The following is a 27,465-nucleotide window of genomic DNA, read 5'->3' on the forward strand; positions in this document are numbered from 1 at the left end:
GTCTCAAGTTAAAAAGTGCTCCTTCAGATGACTCACTGATGGTTGTTTTCCATTCCAAACTTCTTCTAGAGCCTTGTTCTCCAGTTTCTTCGTTGGGCCCCTGTTCACAATATAAACAGCAGTGGTGACTACTTCACCCTATAAAGATTTTGGCAGATTCTTCTGCTTCAGCATGCGTTTGGACATATCTAATATGATCATGTTTCTTCTTTCTCTTTCATTATGTTGGGGCGTGTAAGGAGCAGTTACCTCATGATCAATACCATGTTCTGCATAGAATTCTTCAAACATATTTAATGTATATTTGCCACCTCCATATGGTCGTATAACCTTGATATTCTTTTCACTCTGATTTTCGACAAGCATTTTGAATCTCTTAAATATTTTAAATATTGTCATTTCGCTTGATCATATAGACCCAAAGCTTTTGACTTTACTAATTGACAAATGAGACAAAATACCTGTTTCCACCAATGTTATGATCCTCAAAGGGGGCCACATACATCTGAATGTACTATTTCTAGTATGCACGAGGATCTCATTAACATAGTTGAAACGAAAGACTTTATAGATTGCTTCCCTACTAAGCAACATTCACTGAGTTTGTTAGCCATCACAATACTTGGTATACCTATGTAATATCCCATATTATGATCAAGCATGATTATGAAATATTAAGAAAATATTATGGATTAATTTGCATTTAGAAAGATTAGTTGGAGTAGAAGGAAATTGGTTAGGAACTAACCAAGTGGCAATGGTGTAAATATGATTTAGTTGGAGGGCAATTGAGACAATTAACCTTATGCATGTGAACTTAAGGCTTGTTTGGATTGATAGTGCTTCATAAATCAGATTTTTGGGAGAAAGAAGAAAGGAATAGCCATTGAAGCAAAGAGAAGGAAGAAGAACTCATGAAGCAAGTTCTATTTTCGCAACTATTGATACAGCCCCACTAAATCAGGTATATCTCTCAACTCATAACTCCGATCGTAACGATTCCGGTCCCATTGGAAAGCTAACGAAATTCCCTTCGATTTGATGTACTGATTCGCATTCATGGGTTCTGTTTTGAGGGAAATAAGCAGGTTTGAAGTAGAGTGATCCATGCTGAGTTTGTGTGTGACTGCAGCTGCGAATTTGATGATGAAGAAGGTGAACCTTTGGGCAAGAAGGGAGTTCAAAGGCTGCATTAACACCACCTAAATCTCTATTAACCCAAGGTGAGTCCCATTAGATAGGACTTGGGTAGGAATGGGGATTGATTACATGTTGAATGGGTTAGTGAGACATGCCTGAATGTGTCAGTGTTGGATGTTTGTTGTTGCATGCTTGATTAATTAGTGCATAATGTGTTCCTTTGCTATAAGCCTTTGCATGTTGGTGGTTCTGAGTATGTACCTGTTATAAATTCGTTGGGATTAGGTTAGTGATGCAGGGAACCAATTTAGAGCAATTGGGACTGGTTTGGAACCCTCAAAATGCAGAAAATTCATTTCTGGTACAGTGTAACCGGTTACGGGTGTTGGTGTAACCGGTTACGCTGCTGAAAATGCAGTTCTGGGCCATTTTTCGTGCCCGTAACCGGTTACGGTTTTGGCGTAACCCGTTACGCTGGGTTTAAAGGGGAAAAATCAGCAAACTTCGGAAATTCATAACTTTCAGCTCGGGCATCGGAATTGCGCAAATTTTATATCGTTGGAAAGCTAGCGACATGTATTTTCCAATAGAATTGGTCCCCAAATCAGAATGTGTGATTTAATAACATTGGAACCCTACTTAGTAAACCTCTTCGGGCGAGATCCTACATTACTAATTCCCCCGAGAGCAGTTCTGTTCCGAATAGAGAATCGAATGCCTCCTTAGTCGTGTGAGACTTGTTTAAATTATATTTGATCATGTTAATGCTGTTAATGATCATGGATGTGTTGATTCTCCGTATGCGGATCATTAATTAATGCATTATATTTGAATGCTTTATGATGATAAATGCTATTATGGCTTGATGATTTGTGTGACAATGACCACTTGATTTATGTTTGTTTTGGTCAACTTTCGGATATGATTATATGCATACTTGATGGGAATGATCTGGTGTATACTCATCATGTATGTTGTGATTTTGTGCATTAACGAGTACGCAATGGGAATGATCTGGTGTATACTCATTGCGTATGTCGTCATCTTTATGTCCCCCTCCACGTGGGAATGATCTGGTGTATACTCCGTGGATGGCCGCCAATGGGAATGATCTGGTGTATACTCATTGGTGGGAAGGGATAGCTGGGCATATTCACCGCTCTCAATGGGAATGATCTGGTGTATACTCATTGATCGGTATGATATATGTGGGTACTCAATGGGAATGATCTGGTGTATACTCATCGTGTTACCTAAAGAAATGCTAGTGCTTGGTGGGAATGATCTGGTGTATACTCACCATGTACTGAAAAAGGCATTTCCTCTGGCAGGAAAACATCGGATGTTGGTACGGTGAGATAGTGATACCATATCGGTATGATCACTTGCTTATTCACCCCTAGTGATGCCACATAGGCAATATCAGTAGGTCCTCTCCGGTGGGTTGGTACAATCATGGCGACGTGATTGTACTAGCAACATCATACTTGTGTGTTGTTTGTGTGTTAATGATATCTCATTGGTTAGTCACGGGACTTCTAATGGTGATATTGTCCTTGTTGTGTATTTGTACCTGGCCGTGAGGTAAACCCCGGATCCGCGGCGGATCCGTTGATTGCATGTACCTTGTAGGACCGTGTGAACCCGTAAGATAGGGGGACTCACTGAGATTTAGTAATCTCACCCCAATCAACTTATATTTTTTTTTAGGTGTGGTTTAGTAGCGTTTGGTCAGTAACAGGTTTGGACTGAAGACTTGGAAGTGGTGTTGACTCGAAGACCTCGTTGGTTTTGACATTCCGCTGTGCAAGATCCATTGAAGACTCATGTATTATGTTTCCTAGTAGAATTTCATGTTGTATTTATATGGATCTTTCTATAACTATAGCTTTTGTATGTACTCAAATACCAATTTTTAACGTTTCATGCATAATATACTAGTCAGTTACGTATGGGGCGTTACAGTTGGTATCAGAGCAGGTCGATTCTCGGCCGAGCCATGAGACATCACTAGCAATTCCTTTTCCTCCTCTCAAGTGTGTGTTGCTAGCCTGATTTTACTGATATCTCATTCAGTTGTTGAACTTGATCAACTCATCGACTGAGTGTGAGACAGTAGGATTACGGCAGAGCCGCCACGAGGACTCGTAAAACCTGCAAGGTTGTGAACCCAAGTAGTTGGAGTGGGATGAGTAATGGATTGTTTGGATGTTTTAAGTGGATGATATTGGAGTCGTCAAGCTTAAGGAGAGCGTTTGACGCAAAGGAGTAATACCCGAACTGTCAAAGTGTGGATTGAGACAGCTAGAACCCCCAGGATTTTGATTGGACGAAGTGAAATTCTCTAAGTCTTGGTAATAGAAGGGAAATCCAAATGAGATTGAGTAGGAGCCTTGTAAGGGAGATTCTCCGAAGGTGTTGAGCTGTGAATTAGTAGGATTCAGTACTGATGATGTTGCCGGTGTTAAGTGTGTTGGGTGAGCTGATAGGACAAAATAACCTTTGGAAATGCGGATAGAGGAGTCAGACCTTTCTGTTTGTGCTAGTACGGACAGTAAATGGATGGATGAAGTATTAGATCCTGATCCAACTTGAAGTACCTTAAGTGAGAGTAGTTACCTAGTAGATGTTGGTGGAATGTATGAGTTTGGTAACTTAAGATTGGCGAAGCTTGAATACCTTGTCGGTGGAAGAGGGCATGCATTTCCGTCCTTATCATTTTGTATTTAAGTTCTAGAACTACGCTAGATGGAATATGAAATGATGTAGAAGCGTGAGATGCAGTGACCTAAGTTCTTGTTAGTTGTTGTTTGTCTGACCCCGAGTGAAGCCATAGAACTACGCTTGGCGTTGGGCGTTCAGGCGAGTAAGAACTAAGATCTATCTGGAACGTCAGTAGGATAATCGCAGTTGAGTTGGTTGTTAGGAACCATAGTATTCCTATCTGAACTGAATTATCCTTGGAATCTCATGCATGCGTGGGACGAGTGGGTACGCGCACTGCATGGTGATCCGAAGTTGAACTTCAAATCTTCGTGCTTTCCGTTTTGGCTTTCCAAGTAAGTAAACCTTGAATTGTAGCACTCTCAGGTTTTAGCATCCTGAGTAGTATGATTCGAAGGATTTGAGGAACGACGAGCCTATTGGAAGCCTGTTCAGACACTTGTCGGATGTGACTTTAGGATACGTGTGGGGATCGTTATACGCCACAGAGGTAGATTACCTGGATACATGGCCTCGGATTTGGTCCACCATGTTGGTACTACCAGATGGGTATGATGCCACAGTATCGCTATCGGGCACAAGATGCGTTAGTCATCCTTTTTCTGACGTATGTGTGACAAAGGTGATATGAAGCTCAAGGTAGAATTCTGATTTGGCACTCGTGAGACACAAATCCAAACTCTCATAAGGTATGTGGGATGAGGATCCATATGTCGTGCTCGATAGCAGAGGAATAACTAGACAGCCGATGGTGAAATGGATCAAGATCCAATACTATACTTATGGAGACCCTGAGTGATCGTGATCGCGTGAGTTAGTATCAGATTGTACCTTGGGGACGTTCTTGTTTCGTGAAGTGTTAAGTTGGAAATCTTGCATAAGTGCCTAGAGTAAGACTCATGTGCGTTCGTGAGATCCTGGTCAGCATAGTAAGTGGATATCATGTGCCATTGGCGACCGGTGATGAAATATGCGAGTTGTATCTTGTACTAGTTCGATGTGTGATGTGTCTGGTAGGGTATTGCTAGATACTTTAAGTGGAGAAGTGTTAATCTTGGTAAATCATGGACATTTTGGTCTGAGAACTGCTAAGGAGTTTATAAGAGAGATGTTCGAAGTGCAAAGTGCAATTTCTTGCACTGTGGCTACACTCTGACTGTTAGAAGCACCACAATGAAGGATGCAGCCGCCGAGGAAGTCAGTTTAGGTCAGAGGTGGAACAGACATTAGATGACTGTGTGAATGGAGTGTGGCTATGGGAGAATTGTATATCAGTAAGTCGCACGAGTTATCAGAGGTGATACTACGCTAAGAGAATGAAAGTGTACGGTTGGGTAGAAGTTGTGTAAAACTGCTAGAGTTATCATGAGCTGCAGTACGTTTCTGGAGAGTTAGTCATAACATAGTAAATGTACGCTGTGGAAATCAGTGACAAGGACGAACCTCTAAGTCAGTAAGTATTTGGGTTCAATGTCCTGAGGATGAAACGTGTACCTAAATTGTGGTAGATGAACTATATGGAATGGCAGAGTAAGTAGAAGCTTGATTCTGGAGAGTACGGAACTTCGAATAGTAGTAGTCGACGATGGATGTATATAGAGTTCTGGCACGTGTTGTAATTGGACAACTGTGGATAAGGAATTATTGCGTATTAATGGAAACTAAGTGAATTATGGATATAACGTGACTCAGAGGATTTCAAGGTGTGTGGCTTGTTGGAATCAGAGTAGCGCAACGGATCAAGGAAGAATCAGATAAGTCGGAGGTAGGAACGAACGGACTTTTGTAAGATTTTATGTTGGGATGAAAGTATCTTGCTAAGGGAAATTGTCGAAGCAGCATTTTGTTCGTTCTAGTTTCTCAAGGATCACCATAACTCGAGAGGTGTTGACAATGGACCAGCTTGGGAATACATTTTGTGGATGGCATGCGGTCCGACGTTCGTGGGTCATCAGTTTAGCTTGCAAGTCACAAGGGTTGGACTGAGTATCAGACCGTCGAAATGCTGAAGGCTAGAGAGGACATTCAGTTGGCGCAAGTTCTTTGTGGTTATGCTTTGTGTACTATGATTGTACAGGAAGACTGGTACAATGGTTACAGGTCAGTTGTTGAATTTCGTGTCTTATCAGTAGAATCTTGTTCGAAGTTGTCGAATGTCAAGGCGATAGTCGCAAGACGATTGCACCTTCGCGGTTTATGGTAACAGTTGTATAAGTAAAGATAAATTTGGAACTATCATCCTAAGACTTTAGGAACCAGAGGTTAAGACCGAGGAATTTGGAGATCACCTAATGACATTGTATGGACTCGAATGGAGAATAATTTGAAGTGTTATCGCAGAAGTGACGTGGTGGCAGAAATTCTCAAACGGGAAGTGATTCAAGGAGCTGAGTGGATCAGTAAGTGTGTTGGACAAGGGTGAACACAACAGAGTTTGAACGAAGAACCTACAGAGATGGGTTGCGTGAGGATTAAAGTTTCTGATCATGTATAGTGGGATCCATGCATTTTGGCAGATTATGTTTCTTCGTATGGAATGACCCTCAGACAGAGTAGTGAGATTATCTGAAGAGAAATGTGAGTAACATTCTTTCCCTCGGTTGGATAGATTTGAAGAGTTAGTTTTTCACGATGATTGAAAGGAATTCGAGGACGAATTCAATATAAGGGGGGGAGAATGTAATATCCCATATTATGATCAAGCATGATTATGAAATATTAAGAAAATATTATGGATTAATTTGCATTTAGAAAGATTAGTTGGAGTAGAAGGAAATTGGTTAGGAACTAACCAAGTGGCAATGGTGTAAATATGATTTAGTTGGAGGGCAATTGAGACAATTAACCTTATGCATGTGAACTTAAGGCTTGTTTGGATTGATAGTGCTTCATAAATCAGATTTTTGGGAGAAAGAAGAAAGGAATAGCCATTGAAGCAAAGAGAAGGAAGAAGAACTCATGAAGCAAGTTCTATTTTCGCAACTATTGATACAGCCCCACTAAATCAGGTATATCTCTCAACTCATAACTCCGATCGTAACGATTCCGGTCCCATTGGAAAGCTAACGAAATTCCCTTCGATTTGATGTACTGATTCGCATTCATGGGTTCTGTTTTGAGGGAAATAAGCAGGTTTGAAGTAGAGTGATCCATGCTGAGTTTGTGTGTGACTGCAGCTGCGAATTTGATGATGAAGAAGGTGAACCTTTGGGCAAGAAGGGAGTTCAAAGGCTGCATTAACACCACCTAAATCTCTATTAACCCAAGGTGAGTCCCATTAGATAGGACTTGGGTAGGAATGGGGATTGATTACATGTTGAATGGGTTAGTGAGACATGCCTGAATGTGTCAGTGTTGGATGTTTGTTGTTGCATGCTTGATTAATTAGTGCATAATGTGTTCCTTTGCTATAAGCCTTTGCATGTTGGTGGTTCTGAGTATGTACCTGTTATAAATTCGTTGGGATTAGGTTAGTGATGCAGGGAACCAATTTAGAGCAATTGGGACTGGTTTGGAACCCTCAAAATGCAGAAAATTCATTTCTGGTACAGTGTAACCGGTTACGGGTGTTGGTGTAACCGGTTACGCTGCTGAAAATGCAGTTCTGGGCCATTTTTCGTGCCCGTAACCGGTTACGGTTTTGGCGTAACCCGTTACGCTGGGTTTAAAGGGGAAAAATCAGCAAACTTCGGAAATTCATAACTTTCAGCTCGGGCATCGGAATTGCGCAAATTTTATATCGTTGGAAAGCTAGCGACATGTATTTTCCAATAGAATTGGTCCCCAAATCAGAATGTGTGATTTAATAACATTGGAACCCTACTTAGTAAACCTCTTCGGGCGAGATCCTACATTACTAATTCCCCCGAGAGCAGTTCTGTTCCGAATAGAGAATCGAATGCCTCCTTAGTCGTGTGAGACTTGTTTAAATTATATTTGATCATGTTAATGCTGTTAATGATCATGGATGTGTTGATTCTCCGTATGCGGATCATTAATTAATGCATTATATTTGAATGCTTTATGATGATAAATGCTATTATGGCTTGATGATTTGTGTGACAATGACCACTTGATTTATGTTTGTTTTGGTCAACTTTCGGATATGATTATATGCATACTTGATGGGAATGATCTGGTGTATACTCATCATGTATGTTGTGATTTTGTGCATTAACGAGTACGCAATGGGAATGATCTGGTGTATACTCATTGCGTATGTCGTCATCTTTATGTCCCCCTCCACGTGGGAATGATCTGGTGTATACTCCGTGGATGGCCGCCAATGGGAATGATCTGGTGTATACTCATTGGTGGGAAGGGATAGCTGGGCATATTCACCGCTCTCAATGGGAATGATCTGGTGTATACTCATTGATCGGTATGATATATGTGGGTACTCAATGGGAATGATCTGGTGTATACTCATCGTGTTACCTAAAGAAATGCTAGTGCTTGGTGGGAATGATCTGGTGTATACTCACCATGTACTGAAAAAGGCATTTCCTCTGGCAGGAAAACATCGGATGTTGGTACGGTGAGATAGTGATACCATATCGGTATGATCACTTGCTTATTCACCCCTAGTGATGCCACATAGGCAATATCAGTAGGTCCTCTCCGGTGGGTTGGTACAATCATGGCGACGTGATTGTACTAGCAACATCATACTTGTGTGTTGTTTGTGTGTTAATGATATCTCATTGGTTAGTCACGGGACTTCTAATGGTGATATTGTCCTTGTTGTGTATTTGTACCTGGCCGTGAGGTAAACCCCGGATCCGCGGCGGATCCGTTGATTGCATGTACCTTGTAGGACCGTGTGAACCCGTAAGATAGGGGGACTCACTGAGATTTAGTAATCTCACCCCAATCAACTTATATTTTTTTTTAGGTGTGGTTTAGTAGCGTTTGGTCAGTAACAGGTTTGGACTGAAGACTTGGAAGTGGTGTTGACTCGAAGACCTCGTTGGTTTTGACATTCCGCTGTGCAAGATCCATTGAAGACTCATGTATTATGTTTCCTAGTAGAATTTCATGTTGTATTTATATGGATCTTTCTATAACTATAGCTTTTGTATGTACTCAAATACCAATTTTTAACGTTTCATGCATAATATACTAGTCAGTTATGTATGGGGCGTTACAACCTATTACCGTATCTTGAGTGATCAGTTGATTGAGTGACCTAAAATTCAGATGGCCAAATCTCAAATGTCAAAAACAACTATTCTTATGGTCGACAAGTGTTTACAGACATTGTACTTCAATCAATTGATCATGGTCTGAAATATCCTAATCTTCGACAGAGGAGATTTCAAGACCAAATTATTCTGATGGTCGAACATTTCCAAGGCTCCATATTTCATAACCATTGAGAAACCTTTTTTTGACCCGTTGTCTAACACTTAGCAGAATGCACTTCATTCCAAGTACATATAGTACATCTTTGATCATAGCATTTGCTTCATTTCTCCTTTGAATAACTTTGTCGCAAATACTTTCAGCTTGCAACAAGCTATTATTAGCAATTTTGACCTTGTCCTTCTTCGATTCGTCAAAATCTGCTAACCACACTCTTTGACCAGTCATATGGTTTGAGTAGCCTGTGTTGAGGAACCAAATCTTAGAGTCAATATGCTCATATGCAACTGCAATAATGTGCACCAAATATTTAGAATCATTTGAACCTTGTCGTGCAAGGTTTGCTCCTTCATCCTTGCCTTTTGTCGCTCACTTGTCTTTCCTAAATCAAGAGTTCTTGGCCAAGTGACCGCAATTTTCATAGTTATAACATTGTACACCTTTTTTCTCTTCTTTGTCTTTTCATAGGGGTTTCCTTCTCCTCTTTTCCAATATTCAAAAACCCCACAATCACCCTTATGCTTTTAAGGATTCGCCCAACTCTGCTTGGTTTGAGTCTTGTCTCCTTTGCCTTTGAAATTCTTGGAACCATCATGCTTCTTCTATGTCTGAGCATGTAGAACTTGTATTGAATCTTGAACCCCTTTCCTCTCGAAAATCCATAACTCATGAACCAACCAAATCTTCTGGTTTTAGGGTTTCAAGATTGTTGGATTCTTGAATAACTACTATAACATTATCAAAGTGAGAGGTTAACGTACGCATTACCTTCTCAACTATCATATTGTTAGTAAGGGTTTCATTATAGCTTTTCATGAGATGAACAATATTATGCACCTTCGTGACATAGTCTGTGATCTTTTCATCTTCTCCCATATGCAGTAATTCATACTCCCTTCGTAGAACATGCAATTTGATAACTTTCACCTTCTCACTTCCTTCGTAATACTTGACAAGAATATCTTATGCCTCCTTCGCCGACTCAAAATGAAAAATCCGATCAAAGTTCGTTGTGTCTACCGCCAATTGAATATAAAACACCGCCTTGCAGTCCTTCTTTTTAACATCCTTGTGGACAATTCTCTAGCTTCAGTTACAGTATGAGCACTATGCCAAATAAGCTATTTAATAGCATTTTTTTTTGTTTTTGATAGCGCTTAAAAGCGCTATTAACCGTGCCGCTATTGTAAATGTTTTTTGTTTAATAGCACTTTTAAAACGCTATTAAAGTACCGATTTTAATAGCATTTTTTCTAAAGGGCTATTGAAGTATGCATTTTGCTAGTGTTTTGATTTGATTTTGATAGCACTTTCAAACTAAGTGCTATTAAAGGGCACATGTTTGATAGCGCTTTCAATAAAAGCCCTAATATATGACTCATGTTTAATAGCACTTTTAAAGAAAGCGCTAATATATGACTCATGTTTGATAGCACTTTCAAAGAAAGCGCTACTATATGACTCATATTTGATAGCACTTTCAAAGAAAGCGCTAATATATGACTCATGTTTGATAGCACTTTCAAAGAAAACGCTAATATATGGTACACTTTTTTTATTTGCTGTACATAAAATCATTCTATTGGTGTGCAAATATCAAAAAACTACATTCAATTCAATACCAAATAACGCTTTAAGTTACTCAAATACCAAATAACATTTTAAACCAAATCCTCTTGTTTACAAATATCATAACATATATAAAGGGTATTTAGTGTACTTGAAATAAAGAGGGCATATGCATAACCAAATTTGTAGATGCATGCATTCCATCTAAGAGTACTTTAATCCAAATCCCAAAACAAAAAGTCATATTCTCTAAATAAAATACCTAAAAAACAAGAAACGACAATAAAACAGCACCAAGTAGTAACCACACTTCACGAACCAAAAGCGCTGAACCCACAAGTACAATCATTTAACTAGGAAAAATAACCGCTTCTTGTTTTCCTGTATCATAGAAGAAATATTGATTATGTACTATACAATAAAAACCAATTCAAGATATATAAAATAATCAAACATTTAATGACAAGTCTTCTTCGAATTATTTAACCAAACAAAAAGAAATGTGCGAGTAAAAAACTAACCAAATAAAGTCATACACATAATTAAACAAACTCAACAATAATACAAACATCACCCAACACTGCAAAACACACAAGCATCCCAACAAACCAGATTGGTCAATTATTTTCGGAACTCTCTGTCAAGTCACAACTTTAATTCTTCATTATTGTGTGCATTAGTTAAGGCTGTATTTCATACTCATTACCTTTTCAATCTTCACTTCAGTTTAATATGACAGTATACACACGAATATTTAAATGATTTCTCGCACTCTACATGCAAATCTTTAAAAATACCTAACCGAAAACAAGTTTTTAATAAATAAAATGCAGCATTTTTTTAAGAGGCAGATTAATCAATCATCTAACATGAAGGCGGCCATACGGTGAGCTATTCAACTCCGTTTCCTTATACAACAACCATTGCAATAGATAGACCATGAGACACATCAAATATCTTCAAAATATCAATCAATAACGAAAAGAATGTTCATTTAAAAAACAATTATACATCAGTACTTTTAAGGACCTGATTTGACTCACTTTCATAAAAAAATCCTAATCAGGGTCCATATCATTCTATGCAGGGCCGGCCCAATAAAATCGGAGACCCTGTTCTAATTTAAAAAATAGGCCTAAATAAAAAAAATACACATTTAATAATTAAATATAACATATTAAAATTATAATTATATACTAACAAAATAGAGCATAAAAAATATACATACTAAAAAATTATTAAAAATTAATACAAAAAAACATACATACACACAATGTCAAAATTAACACAATAAATTACTCCTTTCTTTCTTCAATTTTATTAAGAAAACATACATACACACACTGATCCAAAATGATTTGAATTACTACTTAGTACTTTCTCTCTCCAATTTCCTTATGTATACTACTTAGTACTTTCTCTCTCCAATTTCCTTAAGAAACATACATACACAAAAATACACAAAAGGCTTTTACAATGCAGCACCGTTTAGTTTTATAACTGCTAGCACTATTTACGCTATTTGCACTATTTCAAGTTTTTAATAAGTAATTAACTTAAAAAATGGGCCTTTAAAATTGTGGGGCCCGGCGCTACAGGGCTTGCTGCGCCTGAAGATGGCCGGCCCTGATTCTATGGTATACAATTTATTATGCTCTATAAGAATTACTATGTGGCCATTCTATAGTATTTATTAAAATGAATGTTTATGTAAGCACATACTAATTTACAAGTCATGATAATTAAAAAAATCAAAGTTATTATTCATATAAATTTATATTTGTATATTGGAGACTATTGTCTTAAACTCCCACACTCATTCCAAAGAATATAAAAACATTAATTGTTTTTGAAGAACGACAACTATTCAATTTCCAACATTACAAGGACACTGAGAAAATAAAGATTACCATATACCAATGAAGAGAAGGATGACGGTGGTGAGCTGACGAAGGGCTGAGTTTGACGTAAAATAGGTTTTGTTTGTTCTTCCTTTCCGGCGTTTCCTCTGTCTATTTGGGTGGTGATTCAGAGGTGAATCTGAATTGATCGTGTTTCCTCTTTCCGATGGTGAATCAATGGTTGACAAATGGATTTTGTTTGTTCGTTCTTTCTTTCTGGTGAAACGATGGTGAATCGATGAAATGAAGAAGAGATGACCACGAAAATGAAAATTATCTGCCAAAAAGTGTTTTGGTTTTTATTTATTTTATTAGTTATATATTATATAAAACGATAGCACTTTAGTAAATGCTAACATAATGGAGTTTTAAAAAATAAATAGCATTTTATTTTATTAATTATATATGGTAGTAAAATAATAGCGTTAGATAAAAAAATTCTATCTTAAAGAAGAATTTTAATAGCGTTTTAAAGAAAGTGCTATTTTAGTGAAGTTTAATAATAGCGTTTTGTTACAAAGTGCTATCAAAATTAGACTGTTTGTATTTTTTAATAGCGCCCGACTATAAAGTGTTATTGTAAATATGTTTTATCCTTTTTAATATCACTTTCTTTAAAAGCGCTATTAAATTAGGCGATACAAAAAATCAATTTTGGTGTAGTGGAGCAAGCGCGTGAGCGCCATTAGTAACCGCTTTTAGGGTTTCATGAAAGCCAAACAACGATTGCATTTGTTTACTCCACTGGTTCCAATTTTTTCCATCAAGATTTGGAAAAGAATTTGGAACATTGACATTGTTACCGTTCATCTTTGTAGCGATTGATTAACAACACATGATCCCGGAAACACGACCACTCTAGATACCAATCTGTTAGTGTGTAAGACACTTTTAGTGATGAGAGAAACATAGAGAATGATAAGAATTAATGAGAGAAACTGTATTGTTGGAAACTGTAAAAAACTGAATTACAAATATGTATATTTATACAATATGAGACTTTCAAATCCTAACTAACTTGAGCTTGAACTACATAACTTTCTAAGTAAGCAACTAACTTAGAAAGAATTTGAACCATTAGTTTTAAAATAAATGGTGGAGATTATGTGTGAATCTTTTTTTCTCTCTCCTACATCATTTATTTTAATAATGGAGGAGAGAGAAAAAAAGATTCACATATAATCTCCACCATTTATTTTAAAATCTAATGGTTCAGATTCATTCTCACATTCTCATATAAAACAAACATTCTCATATGATATATATGAGATGTATCAACTAGGAGGACTTTTTAAATAAGAAATAAGAGGATTTAATATTAAAAATTAGATTTAATATTTGGCCTTGATGAATATTTATCGTCATTGCTTGAATGTAACTTCATCAAGATCATTTATCACATTCAGTGGTCAAGATTTAATCCTCTTATACAGGATCCATTCACACCAGGTATAAGTCTTTTAGACTTACATCAAATCTTAATCGTTAATAGTATTTAATAAAACGGTCTTAGAAAGAATAGGCCATATATTTTTATTTATTTTTAATTTCATTTAATATGACCGTTTGATCAATTCTTTTAACGGTTGAGATTTGGTGTAAGTATTTTAGACTTACACTTACACATGATGTCAACGGTTATATATATATATATATATATATATATATATATATATATATATATATATATATATATATATATATATATATATATATATATATATATATATATATATATATATATATATATATATATATATATGATCAAATTTTTATTTTAAAAAAGTTTTAGACGATTTCTTTAAAAGTTTTTTCAATTTGAGATTTTCTTAAAACTGTCATACCCCAAAATTTGCCCTCCATATTCCATTCACAATGATTCAAAGATCAAGATTCAAATCCAAAGCCTTGCTCAATCAATGATCCAGATCCACAGTCAACTGATTCAAACCTGAAGGCCAACTACAATCAAAGCATGATTCAAGCCTCTGATCATTGATCAAACATCAAGCGAATTAAAGTGTATCCATCATTTGATCAAAGATTGATCATGATCCGCTAATGGAAACTCAGAGATGAACAAATTCAAAGGTTCAAATTAGGGTTTCTTATAGGAAAAGTCAACTTGAGCAAAATCACTTATTTTGACTAATGGGCCTAGAATTTGTACATCAAACGCATCCATGACATATATAAAAGGCCATAAAATCATCCTCACAATTTTGGTATTTTTTATTTATTATCCATATTTATTTGAATTTAAAAGCAAATAAATGGAATGAAAATATAAAAGTATTGAATCACTTCATATGATTTTGATTTTAATCATTGGATGACCCAAATAAAGAGCCCTAAATCCATTCTTCTATTCTCTATTATTTTTATTTCTTTTATATTGAATTTTATTCAATTAATTTCAATTTAAATTAAATAAATGATGGAGATATTCTAAAGAATGAACAAGGATAATTTTTCACTCAAGTCATTATCATAATATCATGGAGATAAGTTTGGTTTGATAATAGAAAAATATGGGATAAAAATAGAGGAAAATCATGAGATTTTTATCAATTTTCTTTCTCTTTTGATAACCTAATATCCAAGCCCATAAAAACCCTAAAAGGGATCATATATATTCTAAAAAGATGGAGGAGAGAAGGGGGGACGAAACCCTAACCCTTGGGAGGCCAACTCCATTCACCACTAACCCTGACTTTTTCCAATTCCCACGAACAGAGTTAACAGAGTCTGTACATATTTCTTGGCATTCACTTGGGAACAATCTTTTTTTTTATGCTAACATTCACGTACAGTGTCATGACCGGTTTTCTTCCTCCTTAATAAATTTCTCGACATACACATTTTTTATGATCCACTTACAAACCTTTCCATCCACTTTTTATCACCATATAACTCACTTTTTTACCAATTTCAAAACCAAAACTAATTCACCATCTTTGACAAATTCAGTCTCCCCAACCATCTGCAAAAGAATTTGTTTGTTTTTTTTGTTTTTTCAGGTACAATGACGAACAACGGGTCGTGGAACGAGTCGGAGCCAATAGATTTCATCACCAACGAACCACTTCACGAATAACAACAACACCGATTTAGATCGAACCTCGAAACAGAACAAGAACCGCATATGGCATGAACTTCATCGTTCATCAAACGTCACGGACCGCACAACCGCGAACGCCGTCATCGCGCCGACGACCATCCCATCTGCGAGATCTCCGCCGAACATTCATGACCGTTCCACTTTGGATCTCAAACTTGTGCACAGGTTTGATTTTATTGTTGCTTCCAAATGCAGAGTATAAGATGTGTATGACTTTGCTCTACTATGTTTTGTATTTTCATCACAGCTTTTGTGTTGTACTGAGAAGAATGTGAAGGAGAAGTGGTAAAGTGATTGAGATGTGTTACCACTTTTTCTAATACTATTATCTATTGTTTGTTATTTATTGTTATCTTTTATTATTTTTCTAATGATATGCCATGTGTCGGGATTTGATTGGCTGTAGGTTTTGGTTTGAAAAGTCAAAAAAAATGTATATGATGTGAGGGAGAACGTACCACTCCCTTTCTCTCTTATTCATTCATCTTTTTTTATCATTGTTTTTATCTTTTCTTTAATATTAATAGTTTTTAATTAAGGCTTAATAACTTAATTTAGTAATTAATTAGTTTAATTAGGATTAATTTAATTAGGATTGGACTCCCTTTTTAATTTATTCAATTAAAATTTTATTTATTATTCGCTTCGATTAAATTAATTGATCGCGGTGGTTAATAATCAATTATTTAATTAATAAAATAATAAATTAAAATAATATTTATTTTGCTAAACGGTTTTAACCAAAGCTATTGGTTACGATGATTAGCATTTTCCCGCTATCAAATTCGTCACCATTTATAATCTTATCTATCGATTACGAGGGGTAACGATACAAATTAATTCATAAAAATTATTAAAAAATACTATAATTCGTTATTAGTGATAATCGAATCAATCGATTAAAATTGGTAATGATGCAATTATTAATCTGTCAACCATGGTAATTGAATCAATCGATTATTGCGGTTAATAGTGCAAAATAAAAATCAGGGTTGTACGCCCAAATACTTAAAACACATCCAACCACAAACCAGAGATTTTCATCTCTTCGATACTGCGAAACTTCGAGGGTAATTCAAAATACCTTTTTCAAAACCACGAAACGGTAATTCAAAATACCGTCGACGCATTCAAACTCTAATTCTAAGGCGTACAACCCTGTGCCCGAACTACGTTGACTCTGATTCTCCATAAGGAGATACGTAGGCACTTGGCAACAAGGCGAGTCTCCTTCCTCAAAATCTCAATTTTCCCCTTATTCAATTCTTTAGCATAAACCTTACCTTAATACTCTTAGCCATCAAACCTTTGCCTTAGATTCAAAGCCAATAGGAAAGGGTTGAGGGTGCCTAACACCTTCCCTCGACCTGAATATAGTATCTTACCCCGATCTCTATACTGCGTAGGGTTTCCTATTCGCCCTTCAGAATAGGTGGCGACTCTAAAGCTAAATTTTTAGGCAGGTTGCTACAAAAACCATTTGTAATCAAGTGTAAAAAGATTTTAATTTCATCCAATCTTTTATACAGTCTGATTTTTTTCATTAAAGAGACAGTTTCCAGAATTATATGCTCTGTTATTTGAACAATTAAAGGTTTCCATATTGTGATAGAGTGATCATAATGTATTTAAGATATATACATGTGATATGATGAATATCAGGGCCGGGTCGGTCCTATGCAAGTGCAGAAAATGCTTTATCACAGGGTCTCAAATTTTGGGAGGCCTCAAATTTTAAAAGAACCAATTTTTTTACATAAGTATTAATCGAAATAAATAAAATATTATAATAAAAATTCAATAAATCAGAAAAATGCTATGATAAAAACTCAATACATATAAAATTTGAGATACATCAAAACTCAAAATAATTATAATTAAATATAGGTTTAAATATATTTTTGGTCCCTGTAAGTTAGCGAGTTTTTGATTTTCGTCCCTATAAGTTTTTTTTTGTCTGAGTCCCTATATTTCACTTTTGCGTTTGTTTTAGTCCCTAGAGTCGAAATTCGTAGGAAATTTCGCAGAAAAATCCACAGGAAACCTGCAGATTTTCCTGCGGATTTTGGCTTTAGGGACTAAACCTCAAGCAAAAAGTAAGATTTAAGGACTTAAACAAAAAAAAATTACAGGGACAAAAATCAAAAACTCGCTAACTTACAGGGACCAAAAGTGCATTTAAGCCTTAAATATATTATTGATTAGGCAAAATACCCATTTTGGTCCTTTAATTATAACCTCTGGTTCACTTTGGTCCTTTAATTTTTTTTTCGTCTCACTTTGGTCCTTTAATTTTCTAAAAGATGCAAATAAGTCCTTTCCGTCAATTGGCCTCAAACGTCCGTTTATTTTATGTACGTGGCGGGTGAGGTGGCAAGGTTTCATCATCTTCTTTAAAAGGGGAAAAACCAGGAACTCTCTCTTAACCTAACCACTTCCACGCTCAAAAGTCTTTCTCTCCCCCATATTCCTACCCCCACTCTCTTGTTCATTGTTTTCTCAAACAAATTCAACCAAAACAACACGGTTCTGCAACAAACAAAACCTAACACGCTAATTCTACCACAATTAATTAAGCAACAACCACAACGTAGGAACAAGAACCCTAACCCCAATCAAACTCCCCAATCCCCAAATTTTCATTATGTTTATGGAATCAATACCTATTACAAATTAAAAACAAGAGAAACAGGAAGACGAAATAAGGTAAAAGAGCGTTTTGCACGTTGTTTTATGACTTGCTTCAATTTGGTAACATAAGCTCAATGTAATTTTTTGATTGTGCCAGGTATCATCCTTATAATATTATTCAACCCAGAAGCATAAGTAGTAAGGTCCAATTCCAGAAATGATTTTTCTTTTTATTAAATCTTCAACATGCCCCTTCATGCAAAACTCATTTAGGCTGGAAGCATGGGCTAACCGAGGATAAACAGTTGAACAAAATGACATTGAACCTGTCTTAGAGTTTAAGTTACTTCCAGAGCTTACAAAAGGATGAAACAAAACTATTTCAATTTTTACTTGTTAGTGTTTTGGGTTTCAGACTGATTAAAATGATTTGAAACCTGGATGGGGAAATATTGGTTCTCTCTCACACTAACAACTGGAGTCTCTTTGGCTCAAGGTTAAGGAGTTGCATTGCAATTTGTTTTGGATTTTATTGTAACTGATGTAACTTTGAGTTTTACTGATGTAAACTTAACCCACAGATGCAAAATTAATGGACTGATATTACTGTTCCTTCTTTGAATTTTATTTTTTTACTGCAAATGAAAACTTAATGTGTTATGCTTTCTCATTTGCCATCTGGACTCCACTTATCCACCTCAGCAAGTCAATTACCACTTGGAACCTGTTTTTGGACTTTGACTAACGGTTCACTAACGGAAGGACTAACGTGGTTATGTTTTAAAAATTAAAGGACCAAAGTGGCCCGAAAAAAATTAAGGGACCAAAGTGAACCAGAGGGTATATTTAAGGGACCAAAAAGAGTATTTTGCCTATTGATTAATACATAATTGTACTTTTTATGTGTCTTTTTGAATGATTATAGTTGCATTTATTTTTTAAACTTGGACCCATTTTTGATATTAGAACGTGTAACACCCCAAATCTACCCCGCAATTAATAGGAAAATCAGAGTGCAAAATTTTTAAACAAACATCATGATTTGAGGCATCACATATATCAACTTAAACAAAATCTCATGCAAGCTCACATATAAGGATACGTAACACTTATAACGGAGGAAATCATACATCATTAGTCATCTAAATCCAAACAACTTTGTAACATCGCAGCGAATCCAAATAACGACATAAATCTAAATCATGACATCTATGCCATCATGGCAACAACTAACCAACATGTCTCAATCAAAGAGAACAACAACAAAATCCAACATGACAAAATGACATAATTAAAACGTAACGGTATAAAACAACAAGCATCGCAAACGTCCCCCGAGTGCTACGTATCAGAGCATAGACACACCGACTCGAGCTATAAGGTAAACGACTACTCCACATCGTTACCTGCACGTTACCAACCAAGGGTAACATTCAAACAGAAGGGGTGAGATATCAAACAGTATAAAGGAACATATGATAATATTCAAAGCAAAGAAAAGATCATACATTGTTCACCACTTCTCACCATAAAGCATCTTACAACAACTTTCATCACAAGCAACATTATCATTATTCAAATACAACAACATATTCAATAGCTCAACTAATCACTAACATATCACAATATTCACGTCATCACCACAAACATTCAATTGCAACTTAATATGCGACTTAACTTTATGCACATGCATGTGGTACCATTGTTGTAAAACTCCAGTCTCAAACAATTGCCATTGAGCCGTCTCAAACATTTGCCATTAAGGCCGTCTCAAACATTTTCCATTAAGGCCGTCTCAAACGCTGCAATGGATGCGACAAAATGATGCACACCCACAAACAATAACTTAAACAACATAAGCAACATAAACAGCATGAACATCATGTCATACCTCGTCTAAAACAACACCAACTCAATGTTAAGGGTCTATGGCAATAACCACATCTTAATCGCGTCGTTACGGCATACAAACGTTCATCACGTACAACGTCACAAAACATTAATAAATCGGCAACATACAAATTCAAGAAAACTTCTAAAGAATCATGCTAATCACATTCATTGGTTAAACAATGATTTCAGAGTTACGGAGGTTCAAACGACACTTAAAAAGGAGTTACGGATCAAAAGTTATGATCGTTTCAATTTTTCACAAACAGGGCATTTTCGCCCGGCGGAAGCATCCACTCGCCCGGCGCACGGTGGCAGAAACTTGGCCACCTCTCGCCCGCTACGCTCGCCTGGAGGAATCCTGTGGGCGCTAGCTCGCCCAGCGGAGCAACTCGTTCGCCCGAAGGAAACCACAAAACAAGCGCTCGTCCGATGAAGCAAAACGCTCGCCCGACGCTCTACACCAGAACTAGAAAATCTGTGCGTTTTCAGCACTTCCAACACCAACTCAAATTTGATTTAAACCATCCAAAACTCATCCAAACAGCAATTTAACACACATAAAAGGTTCCTAAACATGTTTTTAACCATGGGTTCATATACAAACATCATCAACATGATTAATGGCACAATTTCATGGAATTCTATCATAAACCCTAACAATTTCAATTCACACATTCATGAACAACAACATACAATCTAACCCACCCTAAACATCATCATACAACCCTTTATCATGAAAGAATCCCACCCTTACCTTAGGTTTTGGATTGAATACAACTCTAACTTCAATCTTGGATTCTCCTCTTCTCTTCTCTTCACTCTTCTCTTCTTTCCCCAATTTTACCAAATAAGTTTCTAACTCTCTATTCTCTAAAACCCTTGTTTTTGTAAAACCCTTACTATCTTCTCATTATGCTAATGGGTTCTAATTAGTATCCCTCAAGGCCCAACAACTCATAACCTCACTAACGTATATTATTTACTAATAATTCCCAACAAAATAACATAAAACCAAATAAACACATAATTATCACATAATCCACATAATTTTCAATTGATTCACACAACACACAATAGCATAAATAATTAAAGTAAAAACGAGCGTTACAGAATGTGGCCGCTTTGTTGATTGGGCCGACTCTGTTGAATACCAATGAATAAGAAAAATTATTGTACTTCCATAAAGAAAAGAAAATAACTAATTTTTGCTACTATATTTTTTTCTTGCTAACTTATAGGTAATTAAGTACTATTTCTTTCTTATAAATTATAATACTTTATAAAAAAAAATCATATTAACGCTTAAGAAACAAGCTGAATATATTAAAAAAAAAAAAGAAAAAACTAAACACATATTCCAAAATATATGTCATCTGGTATAATGCGAACCATGCTCTCTCACTCTTAGTTTCGATTGCGCTTTGTTCTAGATCTTGTCTTTGTTTTAATCTCGCTCTTGATCCCGTCCTTGTTCTCGATCTCAATCTTGGTATGATTTTTGTAATCGATATGTATTGTCGGTTGTCTCTACTATCACCTCTGATCAAGCTCTCATATTTGCGAAGTCTCTCGTAGATTTAAATACAATCTCCGATGTTCGCCGTGTTTTTCTACTTAATTATTGTTTATCGATTTTTTCTGCTTAATCCTTGTTTATTAATGCTTCATAACTATTTTCAGCAATGCTTATATTTATTCTATTTGATTTTTTTTTTCGAAATTTAATTAGGGTTCAATTGATGTTTACTTATATTAATTATATTGATGTTCAATTAATGATTCTTATAACGTTTGACTTGGTATGCGATCATATCTTGATTCTCATTGCTCGATTCACAAGACCTCACTACTCAAATGGATTCTCTCTATGCATTGGTCAATCTGAGTATCCAAATGTGTTGGTAAATCTGAGTATCAGAAATTATTCGTAAGTTTCTTCATCCTTTTCCATTTCAGTATTTGAACTCTTTTTGTCATTTTTAGAAGAAACTATTTTGCGGATCTAAGCACCCTTTTGGTAATAGTGTTGGTGATTTATTTATTTTAGAAGGCAGAAAGTTACATTGTGAAGCAACATTATAAGGAGAGATATGGTGATTTTTCAATTACTTCTAAATGAATTGAATTATGTTAGCATTGTCCGAGTTTCCAGAAATTTCAGCATCCGCTATTTAACCGGCACTGGTGGCTTTGAGTTTACTTACAAGGCAGAGCTATTACCAGGTTTTTTTGTTGCCATAAAGCGGCTTTCGATAGGGTAGTTTTAAGGCATGCAATAGCTTGAAATAGAAATCAGAATGCTTAGGAGAATTCGACATAATAATCTTGTGACTTTAATTGGCTATTATATAGGAAAAGCTGAAATGTTGTTGATTTACAATTACCTATCTGGTGGAAACCTTGAAGCATTCATACATCCCATTGATATGTCGGCGAAAAATGTGCAGTGGGATGAGCTTCTAATGGCCGAAGATCGTTGTTCTGAGCTTTTTTCATCTTCTTTATAGGAATCAGGACCCAAGGAAAAGTTTCTCTAGCTTTTAAAGATTGTGTTAACTTACACAAAAGAGACTCTTTCTATTCGACCTTCAATGGAGGATGTTCTTGAGAAACTAAAACAGTTGAAAAGTTGAAAATTTTCAGCATAGGTACTAAAATTTTCATCATGAAAATTAGGATTCTCATTCTCATCATAGTGACATTAAACTTGATAGCTGTTGATGAAAAAAAAAACATCGTTCTTCCTTTCACATTTTATTATACCATCTGAAGAAAAATTTAATTACTTAGTCGATGCGTTTTTGTTGTATCATTTTAGTGTTACAGAATGATATTTGTGATTATGAATTTATTTATTTGACATTTTTGGAGGGTATTTTTTATGTGACCCACACAGAAAGTATGGAAAAATTCTAAAATTCACTAATTACTTGGTGACAAAGAATAATTTTTTTCCATTGTTAAAGTATTATTTTTTTTGTATGGCTTGTATGACAAAGAATGATTTTTTGTCCCCAAGTAATTCGTGAATTTTAGAATTTTCCATACTTCCCATGTGGGTCACATAAAAAATCACCCTAAAAAAAGTCAAATAAATAAATTCATAATCACAAATACCATTTTGTAACACTAAAATGATGCAACAAAAACGCATCGACTAAGTAATTATATTCTTCTTCAAATGGTATAATAAAATGTGAAAGGAAGAATAATGGTTTTTTATCAACAACTATCAAGTTTAACGTCACTATGATGAGAATGAGAATCCTAATTTTCATTATAAAAATTTTAGTACCTGATCTTGTAAAATTTTCTAGATAATAATATGTCCTGCAAGTGAAAAATGTATGAATCAATAAGGGCTTAACTATCCAAACATAGCCTTAAGCATTTAGTAATTTCATAATATTAATTATAAGGAAAGAGCATATCTTAATAATAAAGTAAGAGTTAAATCGACGCATATCTCGTCGGGATCAAAGGAAATTATCTTGAGGATATTTTGTTGTAAATGTTTGATACTATATGTCATAAAAAAGTGATTATTTAGATGTATGACACATGAAAACTAATACTAGAATGATAAGAGAAAGTTGCAGGTTACCTTAGTTGGTATTTTCAAACAACCAAAAGCACTGATCTTTTGGTGTTAAACACAATATGTTGAAAATTTTCAACATTTCTACTTGTGAGATATTGGATCGAACTCTAGTATTGTCGAAGGGTAGCTTCTTGGTTCGACAGTTCGACAGAGTTAAGCATGAAGTCGAAGGATTGTTCACATGCTGGTGTCGAAGTGTGCATGCTGTAGTCGAAGATGGGTCTAGCATGCAGATGTCGAAGATGCTAGGGTTGTTAGCATGTTAAATTAGGATTTAGTGTTTAAACCCTAATTTGTTAAGTTAGCTTGTTTATTAAGTTGGCTTGTGTAATGGGCCTTGCTGAAAAAGCCCATTAGTTAGTATGTTAGGTTTTATTATAAATAGCATACTAGTCTCTCATCATTGCTAAGCTGCAAATCCTAATTTAGGGTGAGAGAGGTTATTTGTTATTCTTGTAAACTTGTAATCTTGTTTTAAGAGAAAGTGAAAGAATAGCAGTTATAACCAATTCTTGTGTTCTTATTCTCTTCCCTAATTCCCTATTATACTTTGTTATTGGTATCGTTTTTCACAACAAATTGGTGCGGTGAGCGGGGAGAAGATGCCTTCAACAAAGTATGAGATTGAAAAGTTCACTGGAGTGAATGATTTCGGTCTGTGGCGCTTGAAGATGAAAGCCCTACTGGTTCAGCAGGGTTGTTTGGAAGCGTTGAAGGGAGAGGCAGCCATGAATGCTGCATTAATGGCAGCGGAGAAGACAACTATGATCGAGAAAGCACACAGCGCAATTCTGTTGAGCCTTGGTGATAAGGTTCTACGACAGGTATCAAAGGAGACGACGGCATCAGGGTTATGGGCGAAACTTGAAAGTTTATATATGACCAAATCGCTGGTAAATCGACTCTACCTGAAGCAGGCTTTGTATTCATTCAAGATGGTTGAAGACAAAGTGTTGGCTGAGCAGTTGGATATGTTCAACAAGCTGATTCTTGATCTTGAAAATATCGATGTAAAGATTGATGATGAAGATCAAGCGCTGTTACTATTGTGCGCTTTGCCTCGATCACATGCTCACTTCAAAGAAACTCTCTTGTATGGAAGGGAGTCCCTGACGTTTGAAGAAGTTCAATCAGCCTTGTACTCTAAGGACTTGAATGAACGAAAGGAGCATAAACCTTCGACTGTTGGCGAAGGTTTGGCCGTTAAAGGAAAACTCTTACGAAAGGATGGTAAGTTCGACAAGAAGAAAGGCAAAAGCCAGTCGAAGACTTACAGTGGCGAAGCACTTGGCATTCGATGCTACCATTGTAAGAAGGAGGGTCACACAAGAAAGGTGTGCCCTGAACGCTTGAAATATCATGGAGGTAAGGATAATGGCAACGCTGCCATTGTTCAAGATGATTTCGAATCATCTGATGTTCTTGTGGTTTCAAGCAGTGACTCTAAGAAGGAGTGGATTATGGATTCAGGTTGCACTTGGCACATGACTCCAAACAAAGACTTGTTCGAGGAATTATGTGATCAAGATGGTGGATCAGTATTGCTGGGAAACAAAAAGGCTTGCAAGATTGCAGGTGTTGGATCTGTGAGATTCAAGCTCCATGATGAGTCAATAAGGTTGTTGACTGAAGTCAGGTATGTTCCTGATTTGAAGAGAAATCTACTTTCTCTTGGTGAATTCGACAAGAAAGGATATGTTTTCCAAGGAGAGAAAAGTATCCTAAGAGTCATGAAGGGTTCGAAGGAAGTCCTGAGAGGCGTGAAGAAACAAGGCATGTATACCCTTGAGGCTGAAGTTGTAAGTGGTTCGACAAGTGTTGCATCCACGAAACCTTTGTCGAAAACAAAAATCTGGCACATGAGATTGGACCATGTCAGTGAAAGGGGTCCGGTCGAATTAGGGAAACAAAATCTGCTTGGTGGAGACAAAATCGAAAAGCTGAAGTTTTGTGAACCCTGTGTACTTGGAAAATCTTGCAGAGTGAAGTTCAACAAAGGCAAACAAAGAACACATGGATCCCTTGATTACATCCATGCTGATCTTTGGGGGCCTGCAAGGTGTCCATCACATTCAGGAGCAAGGTATTTTCTATCCATAGTAGATGATTATTCCAGAAAATTATGGGTATTCATCCAGAAGACTAAGGATGAAACTTTTGAGAATTTCAAAAGTTGGAAGACTCTGGTTGAAAATCAGACTGGCAGAAAGGTCAAGAGGTTGAGAACCGACAATGGCCTTGAATTTTGCAATGAGGCATTCGACAGTTTTTGTGCTGCCTCTGGTATTGCAAGGCATAGAACTACTGCAGGTACTCCACAGCAAAATGGTTTGGCTGAAAGGTTTAATCGAACTATTTTGGAGAGAGTCAGATGCATGTTGACTAGTGCGGGGTTACAGAAGGTGTTCTGGGCTGAGGCTGTTTCGACAGCAACATATCTGATAAACAGATGTCCTTCGACAGCGTTAGATATGAAGACACATGAAGAAGTTTGGTCGGGACATCCACCAGATCTCGACAAACTGAGAGTATTTGGCTGCGTAGCCTATGCTCACATTAGGCAAGACAAGGTCGAACCTAGAGCTCTGAAATGCATGTTCATGGGATACCCTGAAGGAGTCAAAGCTTATAGGCTATGGTGCCTAGAGCCAGGTCACAGGAGGTGTATCACCAGTCGAGATGTAGTTTTCAATGAAGCTGAAATGGCTTTTAAGAAAACTGATGATGTTGGTCGAAGTACAGAAACATCTGACGAAGAGCTGTAACAGGTAGAGATTCCTGTTGAGGTGGAGCATGTTGATGCTGAATTGCATATCCCAGATGAAGTCGAAGAAGAAGCAGAAGATGCTGAAGTTGAGGAAACTGTCGATGACTACCTATTGTCGAGAGATAGGTCGAGAAGAGTCATCAAGCCTCCTCAAAGACTTGGATATGCAGATCTTATAGCTTATGCCTTAATCTCTGCAAGTGAGGTTCTAGACGAAGAACCTAGAGACTATAAGGAAGTTATGAGGAGTCGAAATAAGACTGAATGGCTGAAGGCCATGGATGATGAGATAAAATCTCTTCATGATAATCATACCTGGGAACTGATCAAGAAACCTGCTGGGGCAAGGTTAGTCAGCTGTAAATGGATTTTCAAAGTTAAGGAAGGAATTGAAGGAGTGACGTCGAAAAGATATAAGGCAAGGTTAGTTGCAAGGGGTTTCACTCAGAAAGAAGGTGTCGACTTCAATGATGTGTTTTCTCCTGTTGTGAAGCATAGGTCCATTCGAATGTTGCTTGCCATGGTGGCACAGTTCGATCTTGAACTGGAACAAATGGATGTGAAGACTGCGTTCTTGTATGGTGATTTAGATGAAACGATCCTAATGAGGCAACCTGAAGGGTATGTCGAAAAGGGGAAGGAAGATTATGTGTGCGAGTTAAAGAGATCTTTGTATGGGCTGAAACAATCTCCTCGACAGTGGAATAGGAGATTCGACAAGTTCATAACACGCATATGTTTCATTAGAAGTCAG

General features: G+C 36.5%; 2 long non-coding RNA genes across 2 annotated transcripts; both read left to right on the forward strand.

Annotated features, from left to right (window-relative positions):
• Window positions 1-772: 772 nt before the first annotated feature.
• LOC131645996 (uncharacterized) lies at window positions 773-3,035 on the forward strand. The gene is made up of 3 exons (XR_009297249.1): window positions 773-964; window positions 1,089-1,223; window positions 2,851-3,035. It is a non-coding gene; the product is annotated as an uncharacterized LOC131645996 (long non-coding RNA).
• Window positions 3,036-6,315: 3,280 nt separating this feature from the next.
• Window positions 6,316-9,064, forward strand: LOC131645997 (uncharacterized). Its single transcript, XR_009297250.1, has 3 exons — window positions 6,316-6,872; window positions 6,997-7,131; window positions 8,759-9,064. It is a non-coding gene; the product is annotated as an uncharacterized LOC131645997 (long non-coding RNA).
• The last annotated feature ends 18,401 nt before the right edge of the window (window positions 9,065-27,465 follow it).

The sequence above is a fragment of the Vicia villosa genome, linkage group LG2 (genome assembly GCF_029867415.1).
Source record: "Vicia villosa cultivar HV-30 ecotype Madison, WI linkage group LG2, Vvil1.0, whole genome shotgun sequence".
NCBI classification, from domain to species: domain Eukaryota; kingdom Viridiplantae; phylum Streptophyta; class Magnoliopsida; order Fabales; family Fabaceae; genus Vicia; species Vicia villosa.